This window comes from Topomyia yanbarensis, chromosome 3 (genome assembly GCF_030247195.1).
Source record: "Topomyia yanbarensis strain Yona2022 chromosome 3, ASM3024719v1, whole genome shotgun sequence".
In the NCBI taxonomy this organism is placed as follows: domain Eukaryota; kingdom Metazoa; phylum Arthropoda; class Insecta; order Diptera; family Culicidae; genus Topomyia; species Topomyia yanbarensis.
This window is the reverse complement of record NC_080672.1, coordinates 211,522,368-211,531,373: the sequence shown is the minus strand read 5'-3', so window position 1 is coordinate 211,531,373 and position 9,006 is coordinate 211,522,368. Positions and strand designations below refer to the sequence as shown.

Below are 9,006 nucleotides of genomic sequence, written 5' to 3'. Positions count from 1 at the left end.
ACAATCTCGTAGAATCTATTTGATTCACACATAATCTTTAAGTGATACGACATTGGTCGTTGAAACGCAGTTCACGTGAATTTCCTGTGTGAAAAAAGACGATGGCGGAAATTTCATTAAATAAAGTATCGCGAATCTGTGAAGTTTTTGTTATAAGTATTGCTTAAGCATTGTATGACTGGCGAAGTGCATGTTGATTTCTTTAATTTCAAAAAAAAATCCCTAGCCGAAATAAGCACGACGACATATGGTAAACCAAACTCGTCATTTTTATCCGAGGAATACGTACCAAATACAATAAATTTCGCATAACAAATCGGACAAATGCGCAACTTATAAAATTCTTTGCTCTGTTATTTGTTCCCTCAGTGTCATTGTTTTTGAATCAATTTTAGTCCTTTTCAAAAATGAGCACTAGCTTTCGAACCGCTAATGTGTGGGACGCAACGTTGGAGTTTAGGATCATCCGAGTGTAAAAAGGAAACCAAGACAGAGACCACTCTAATACAAGAATAGATGGATGGTTATATAAACCTCGGTCAACAGACGTCAACAGCTAGATTTGTATCATGGTATCCGGATTACACAGAACGAAGCAGGAATATGATTCGGGTGATCGTCCAACCATGCCGTACGAAGGTCCATCATACAAGGTGAGATTTTTACTATCATTACTGCATTTTTTAAAACTACATACTTTTCCACAATTTTATAAATAGGAAATTTCCCTGGTTCACCTTATTCTCCGGGGAAGAGGAATAGCTAAAGTATGATATGGTTCACACGTCATTGAAGTTTTTGTTCCTATTATCTTTTGCATGGAGAAGTGTGCCTATTCGATCTAGCACACGCAAGTGGATCTAACCTACTAAGGCTTCCTGGCACGGTGTCGAAGTCAGTCCGGCGATTTCGGGTGGAACGTTGCGTCCAGTTGTCTGGCACTTCGACGACCCGCAACTGGCGAGCACCACAATACAACGTTTTGACATTGAAGATCCATGATTCATTGCACAGAAAGGTAAAGTAAGTGTATATGTTTCTGTGAGTAATTTTTGCACACAAATTAATTTAAATAAAATTGCAGCTGGCTTGGAATGCATTGTATCCGCAACAATAATCTGCTTGACGGTGATGTTTGTGATGAGAACATTGTCATATTTCTACCGCGGCAAAAATCATTCAATTTATTCGTAGATACTGTGGAGAATATTATTACACTCGGAAAGATTAATGTCAAAAATGTATAATGAAAAAATTAAAAGGAAATTATATATTTTATTTATAAGCATTAACATTGTTATAATTCCACAGTTTACTATTTATATATGACTCCAATCAAGAGTAAATTTAAAGATTTAAATAAATCGCAATAAATTGAAATAAACTGCTTTCGCAATTCAAAATAATTGAGAATGCCTACAAACAATATATTTCTTGAACTTTCTTTCAAAACGTCATATCTACAATGAGTTACTCTCTTTGTTTACTTTCTCTTCTGTTAATAATTCGGTCACTTTAACATTTACCCCTCAACTCTTTGCATAATATGCTAGTTAAAACCACCGTCTTTCGATCTGTACTGTAAAATAAGTGAAGTGTTCTAGTGACGCCGTAAAAATCGAAAGAGAAAGTAAACAAAGAGAGTAACTCATTGCAGATATGACGTTTTGAAAAAACGCTCAAGATTTATGTAATTGTCACGGTTGGCTACAAATGATTGTCATGTTTATTTTCACATAATTGTGAAGTTTGGCATCCTGTATAAGTTACGTGAATTTCTGTTATTAATTATCTCAAAAACATGTAACTTTTACCCGATTAATCAGATATTTAAACTGATTTAAATTCACGGGTTAACCCGATGAAATTTACATGAAAAGTGCAGTGGATGAGATTCACATATGTTTTCACATAGAAGCAACGCGATTTATTTTTTGAGTGCTGATGACGAAAGCAAGTCGATTTATACTGTGAACACTCACACCACTCATAGACTTATCCAGCTGCGTTGGTATTGTGCCGTTTTGACGTTTGAATTGGGAGGAAAACAAATCGATTGCACGGTGAATTGGGAGGAAAACAAACCGCTTCTGGGCTTGAGGGGAGGGCAGTAGTATAAAAATCTCAATGTATAGAGTACTTGACAATCTGTAACTGTATTAGTGTGTTCAACGGTTTGTTTTCCTCCACCTGTCACAAATGAAGGAAAACAAATCGAAAACTAGGATTGGCGATTCTACGTTGAAACAGCTCACAGATAGCGCAGGAAGCAAAGTGTTGCTGATTTCATTCTGTTCTGTCATAGTGCATATATTTTCTGTAAACATTGGTAAAAAATAACTTTTAAACACCAAATCACCGAACAATTTGTTGATAATTGTTTATGAAAATGAAGGAAAACCATCATTTTATAAGATGAAGAGTAAACATCTTGCGAAAAGAGTGTAAAACATGGTGATTTCTAATATTATTCACAAAGCTATATGTGTGCTGTCCCGAAATGTAATTTGTTGAGCACCGTAGCCGCCGCAACATCATTTCCCGTTCCTCTTAAGTTAAGCTAAACCTTTATGAGATGGTGTAAATTCATGAAACTCTCCAGATCACGCTAGGAAAAATATATCCGGCTAATAGGAGCTTTGTATCATACACAGCCGATCCTTCTCTCTGATAGTCTTCACTGAATCTCCTACGTAGTCCAAAATATGAAGGAGTTTGGCATTGGAACTGATTGGGTCTCGGTTTCGAGTTGGAACTCTATTTACAGAACGATTTTTTATAACCACAATAATACCCCGATTACATTTCTAAGAAATGTATGAGCCAAATAGTTGCAAATGGCTGTTATTTCAGAATAGTTGCAAATAAAACTAAATTTCTTACTCGTTTCATTCATATTTTGGCAGGGGTAAGCTTTTTCCGAAAAGAAAATGAAGTTTTAGTAGTAAGCTACGACCAGGCTTCATTTTACTCATCTTTGCAACGAAGAGATAGAGAAATATTGTACCCCCATATAACATGAGTTTTATTTTGGTGCGCATTTTTTGCCCAGTGACTAGAAGAGCGAGAGAAACCACATCCTCTCATTGCTGAATCCTCTTGCTTGTGACAGAGCGTATCTTTATTAGATGCTCTGCATTTAGCTCATCATAGTCTGGTGGAGCAACGGAGATAAATTGCTCAGTTGGCAGATGAGAATAAATAGTTTCCTCTTTACCCTCAGGGGAACCAAATTTAGTTCACTTCACATCAGTGTTCGAATATTTCACTCGGTGTTCATGATAAATATCCATGTTCTGGGAATAGTAAAGATGTTTAAATTGGCAGCTCCCAGTTCAGCATATTTCGGATTTTTTCTTGGCACAATAAAGGGATGAGTTGAAATATTGTTAAAAGGGATTTATAACATATGTATTGAATCAGAAAAATAATTTTTTCTAGTAATTTTATCACAAGATGGCATCTGTGCAGCATTTCCCCCCTATGCGAGTTTTTTAGGTAGAGGTCCACGGCCTGAAAACTATCTCGCGTAATTTTAAACCTAGAGTCAAAAAAATAGTTTTTTATTCCTTATGACAGTAGTAAGCGACTTACGAAGGATTTTTTTTTCGATATTTGGCTTTTCGCGAAATGGTGCACTATTAAGTAAAAAACGCCGAAAATACCATTAAAATCGAAACAAATTGTTAATTTAACAAAAATTAAGCAATAAGAAATTAAAATTCTACGCACGTTGCTGGAGAAATCATTTCGAATATGTTGTGAAAATTTTAAAACGACCAAAAGCCATTTATTCGAGTTGCATTTCCGGCCAACTCAAAAAAGTGGGTTTGAGGTTTACACAAGAGGCGTTGCGGAAGAACTGATAATTTGAGCATTTATATATTGTATTCGTCTTTCATTTTTTGGGATATAATTTTTAACATCCTAAAACGCATTTTAGACTAATAAATAAAAATTCGACGTTTTAAAAATTCTACGGTGGTGTAACTACTAAAATGCCTATTAGACTGATTTAAGGGGTTACAATAAGTGGCGAAAAAGTGAGCTAACTTCGTGATTTTTATTAAAGTTTTTATGCAAATTTTATTTGAAAAAGCGAAAGAAAGTTCGTTGGTAGCACTACCGAAGATAGAAAATACAAGTTGAATTAAAAAATATATTGAAGGTTGTCGGAGTTATGGTGCATCCCCCTAAGCATGTTTTATGGCAAAGGTTTGTGGTGAACGCTCTTCAAGCCGAACCGCTCAACAGAAAATCAAAAGCTAAAGATTATTGAAGAGAAATGTATTGTGGTGTACTTAATTGGATCGGTTTCCTAAAAGAGATTTATTATCTTACAAAAAAAATTGACCAAAAAATTGAGTTCTTCCGTGTTAAAAATTTTAAACAAAAATTAATTGCTAAGAATCGAAAATCTTTAGATGAAAAAGCAACCGTTCAAGTACACGAGAATGTAAATACAAACAATTCAAAAAAAAAGTTTATGTAAATCGGATCTCTTTTGGAAGCTTTTGAGACATCACGTTCACCGCAACGGTACTTTTCAAAAAACTTCATTCCGAGATGATTGCGTTTAAAGTTTTATATTGACTTTTGTGGAAGAACCAGCGCGCTGCAAACGGCTGTGATTAAAAATTTAATGGTTCGATCTGGATGAAATTTTGCACAGATATTTTCAAAAGCATGTACTTTAACAATATTCAATAATTTTTTTTCCGATTTTCTGAGTTTCAACCAGTTTTTTTAACCCCTTAAAGGATATTGAGACTACTTTTATCCTAATTATATTATAACCCTACTCATTTCAAACCTTTACTTAAGCAGCGTCTGCCATTTTTCTTCAACACATTGTCGCAAATGGCAGGGTGAAAATTAGAGCACTCGAATTAAGTTTTCGTTGCGTTTAAACACCATTATTCTACCATTTTCCGCCTTAATCCAATCTTTGCAAAAATGAAATCAACGTTGTCTTCAAATCATTCTGAAATACATGTTTACAAAAAGGGTCCTAACATTAGTGTAATGCTCAAATGTCTATTAATTTGCTCTACCGAACGTGCATAGACTACGCACTTAGTTTGAATTATTGAGTAATGGAAAATTTTACTTGGGTAAAGCAAGCCATTTGATAGTCAATTTAGTAAACCAATTCTGTTACCAAACTCTTCGCAATATTCCCTTTTTACTCAATCTTGAAAAATACGCAGCAAATTTTCAGATTGCTGACTTGTTCAGCAATTTGATTATTAAATTTGACGAATTGGTAGTGGAAGTTAATTTACCAGCTTTTTAATGATTGCACAGAAAATTAAAAGACGATCGAAAGAAATCTCATATTTCCTGAACTTGATTACGAATTTTAACCCGGGATTTCTGAACACAAAACATTCTCATTATCAAAAAATCGATTGTTCGGAAAAATATCAATAATTATCAATAAAGCCGAATTATTTCCACATTTTTGCGATTGAAGCTACACTTCCTTGCACTATCAGGCTTCTAATTATTACATTTGCGAGTCAAATCCTTTATACAAAATCGTCATGTGTAAAATTGCCCAAGTCAAGGAATAAATACACCTCAAAATTGATGACGACCAGAAAAATTTCACTATAACTGCTTTTTCCTGGTTTCTGTTGAAAATTCATGGTTTTAAGAAAGACTAAGAAGTATTCGCAATGTTCAAACATGTCGTTTTAATGTTTTTTCTCCAAAAAGGGCGATTTAGCAGATGGTTTGTTGTACGTGATTTGTAAGTTTTTGATGAGATTCGATGATGTTTAACTTTTTGCCGAACAAGTCAGTTTTTTACTGCATAGTGGATAATTTACCGAAAAAAGCAAAAGTAATAATAAGTTCTATTGAAAATATTCCAACTTTTAGCAGCAAATTATTCGTTATTTAATTAATTAACTACCAAAGTGGCTGAAAAATGAATACACTTTCGCAATTTTTCAAATCAATTGCTGATCTCCGTTAAATATTACTGTGCAAATCGTCAAATGAAATTACCGAACAACTTTGAGTTTGCTTAGTGTGTACATATAAATGGCTGGTTTGAATATGCAAAGCCTAAATAAAGCACTCATTTGATATACAATATCGCCATTCTGTTGTTTTTGAAACCATCTCATTTTATTGGCGTTTTTTTCAAACATGCTCTTTCTGTAACTGAGCATCTTATGACCAACACTCCCTCTTGAATTGGGTGAGAATTAATACTTTAGCATTCCCGCTGCGTGGTAGAGCGATATGTGTGAACACATCTCTTGATTCTCGAGAGCGTGTTCTCTCGCTTTCGGTGGGAGCTAGTAAACAGCCCTACTGCGTTTAACCGAAGACTCCATATCAAGAAGACTGGCAACTCTGTCCAGAATCCGGAGACAGTAACAGCAACGCCACTTGCGGGTAAAGGTGGTACTTTCCATAGTGATGCACACACACATATACATTTTTACATAAAGCTTCCTCCCTTCTTCCAATAGAGGCGCTGTAACCTCTGTCGCTTCTCGTTTGTATGGGGGAAGGAAAGAGATATCAGTCTTCTTGATATGGAGTCTTCGGTTTAACTGCTTGCAAGAGAGAAAATGAGCTAAAATCGAGAGCAGTAAGGAAGCCTGGCTACGACTCACTTGCGGGTGAAAAAAGCAAACTGTATCACTTTGCCAGTTCATGAGCTGAATCATAGGTGTCGCATGACTAATTTTGGTTTTGCCGCAAATCGCCAATAGGATTCGCCAGCTGGCTTCTTCTTATATTTCACTAATCCCTGTTGAAAACGACATACCCCCACTTGACCAATGTTGCCAAAATATTTGTTTTGTTTCGGTCGTATATTTGTTCTGATTAAAATATTCTATATTATGCTAGAAAATTATAAATTACGAAACAAAACAAGCAAGCTCCGATAACATTTAAATAACGATCAAAATGAAAATATTTGTAACAGTTTGTTTGCCGTCATATTTAAAAGTGTTACTTAGGCTATATGGCATGGCTTCATTTACAATTTTTTATTCAATCTTAGTTTTGAGCTCTTTCAAAAGCAGTAAAAATATAAATAAACTTCCACTTGCTTATGGTGTTCTTTGTGAGAAGATACAACTAGAAAAGGGAACAAATTGTGATTATATATTCTTTTCCTCATGTAAAAATAACTAAAAAATTGTGAGCAAATTAAACTTCTCATTTTGATAGCCATAGGTAAACTAACGAACGAAAACAATTTTCATCTCTGAATCCAATTATAAAATTTCGTTCGACAGTTTGTTTCAATATGATTCGACTTCTGCTAACCTGCAATATAACTCTTCGATGTGGCGTTTTGAAATCACCTTCTAGATATAGGACGATAAAGAATATTTAAAAAAATGCATTTAAAATTCGATTACACCTGATTTTCGTACGGGATAATACTTGCTTACTTGCCCTCACATGGTTTGTGTGCAACATGGGCCATAATATTGTACATAAAGTTCGAAAAGTTGATTCAAATTATTGAGATGTATGCAAGAGGAACATGGCGGCCTTTTACACTGTTTTCATTTGGCTTCAGGATGCAGCCATTTCTGCAATGACAGGTACTAACGTCTTAGGCCGGACTAAACTCAGGCCTAAAATCAAAGATAGTACAGTGTGGCGGTACCAACTAGATTCAAGCTTACCGCTATTAGTTTCCAAGCCGAAGGTTTGCCTATGTCACTTTCGTCCAATCACGAGCTGGTTCAGAATTGGTTCAAAGACAGGGGACAGAGCTGGCGGATCCTATCCTATAATCTATAGATTAAAATGCTTAGAGCATGTTCAGGAGTGTTTCAGTTCTAGATTCATAATTTTGAGTTCTATTATATGAAACTGAAAATTTTAAAACTAGAACTTGCTGTCCCCAGCAGCAGTTGTATCGGATGTTCTATTCGGCTTAAAATTCATGTCTCGCCATTCCTTCAGCGTTAGTGCATTCAAATTTATTTATCCTCAGTCTATCGGGTCTCAGTGTCTGTGCTGAAAACTTTGCAAGTATTTAAAACACAGTTCTAAACGTGTTTTAAAATCAGCAACAAATAGAACGGAGTCGTATAACAGTTTTAAATTTTAAAACAAAACTGTTCGAAATTATAAAACAAAACGCTCTGCTGGGGATATGAATGTTTCAGTTCCAGTTCTACTTTGGAACTCCCAAAGAGAATAGTGAAAGAGACGAAGAGTGAAAATCAGTCAAAACGGCAACACTCCCTTTATGATGATTTCAACACTAGAATTTTGGCAACCGCTTCCACAGGCAGCACTTTACATGACTCCAAACGATGCGCATTTCGAAACAAAGAGATGAAATAATTCTTGTAAGCTTGTTTTTACTCATACATATACTCTAGAATGCACCTCACAATCACGATTGAACCAAATTCTGGCGAAAATTGAAATTTCTTTTTTAATAGATGTACAATACTTATCTCCTCCAACTCAGGCATGAGTAATGTTTATTTACATTGCACGATTGGTCTGCTTAATAAGGTATTTGTGGCTTCACTCTATTCGTCTCTTTCCCTATTCTCTTTGGGAACTCCTATACAAAATAAAACGCTCCTGAACATGCCCTTAAATTGACTGACAGCTGGAGGAAAACAAACCCCCAAGTAGTGTGAGTGAAATCATTTACATAGAACTCTACCCAGGTAACCAATAAGCAAGCTGAATGCGCCTTAACGGCTACTTGATAAGCACTTAAGTCGTTTTAAATGCTATTTAAAAGTCGCTTTTGGCAAAATATACGGCTACATTACTGCTGTGCTATGAAAATGCTTTTTTACTACTGTTGTGCATTCAGAATGCTGCTTACTGGCAAGAAGTTTTTAAACAGTTTTTCAAATGCTGATTAACAACAGTTATGCATAACGAATGCCAGCATACTGCAAGAAGCATCCGAAATGCAAATTTTACGCTACTTTACTGCATACACTAATGCTTGTTGGTTACCTGGGTATGATTCTTACGAATACCAAAGTG

At 35.3% G+C, this 9,006-nt stretch overlaps 1 long non-coding RNA gene across 2 annotated transcripts; it reads left to right on the top strand.

Annotated features, from left to right (window-relative positions):
• Nucleotides 1–235: 235 nt before the first annotated feature.
• Nucleotides 236–1,384, top strand: LOC131689814 (uncharacterized). Of its 2 annotated transcripts, XR_009305478.1 has the most exons (4): nucleotides 236–250; nucleotides 370–653; nucleotides 720–1,023; nucleotides 1,085–1,384. It is a non-coding gene; the product is annotated as an uncharacterized LOC131689814 (long non-coding RNA). The 2 variants fall into 2 exon arrangements; XR_009305477.1 differs by lacking the exon at nucleotides 236–250 and having other exon boundaries at nucleotides 407–653; nucleotides 720–1,018.
• The last annotated feature ends 7,622 nt before the right edge of the window (nucleotides 1,385–9,006 follow it).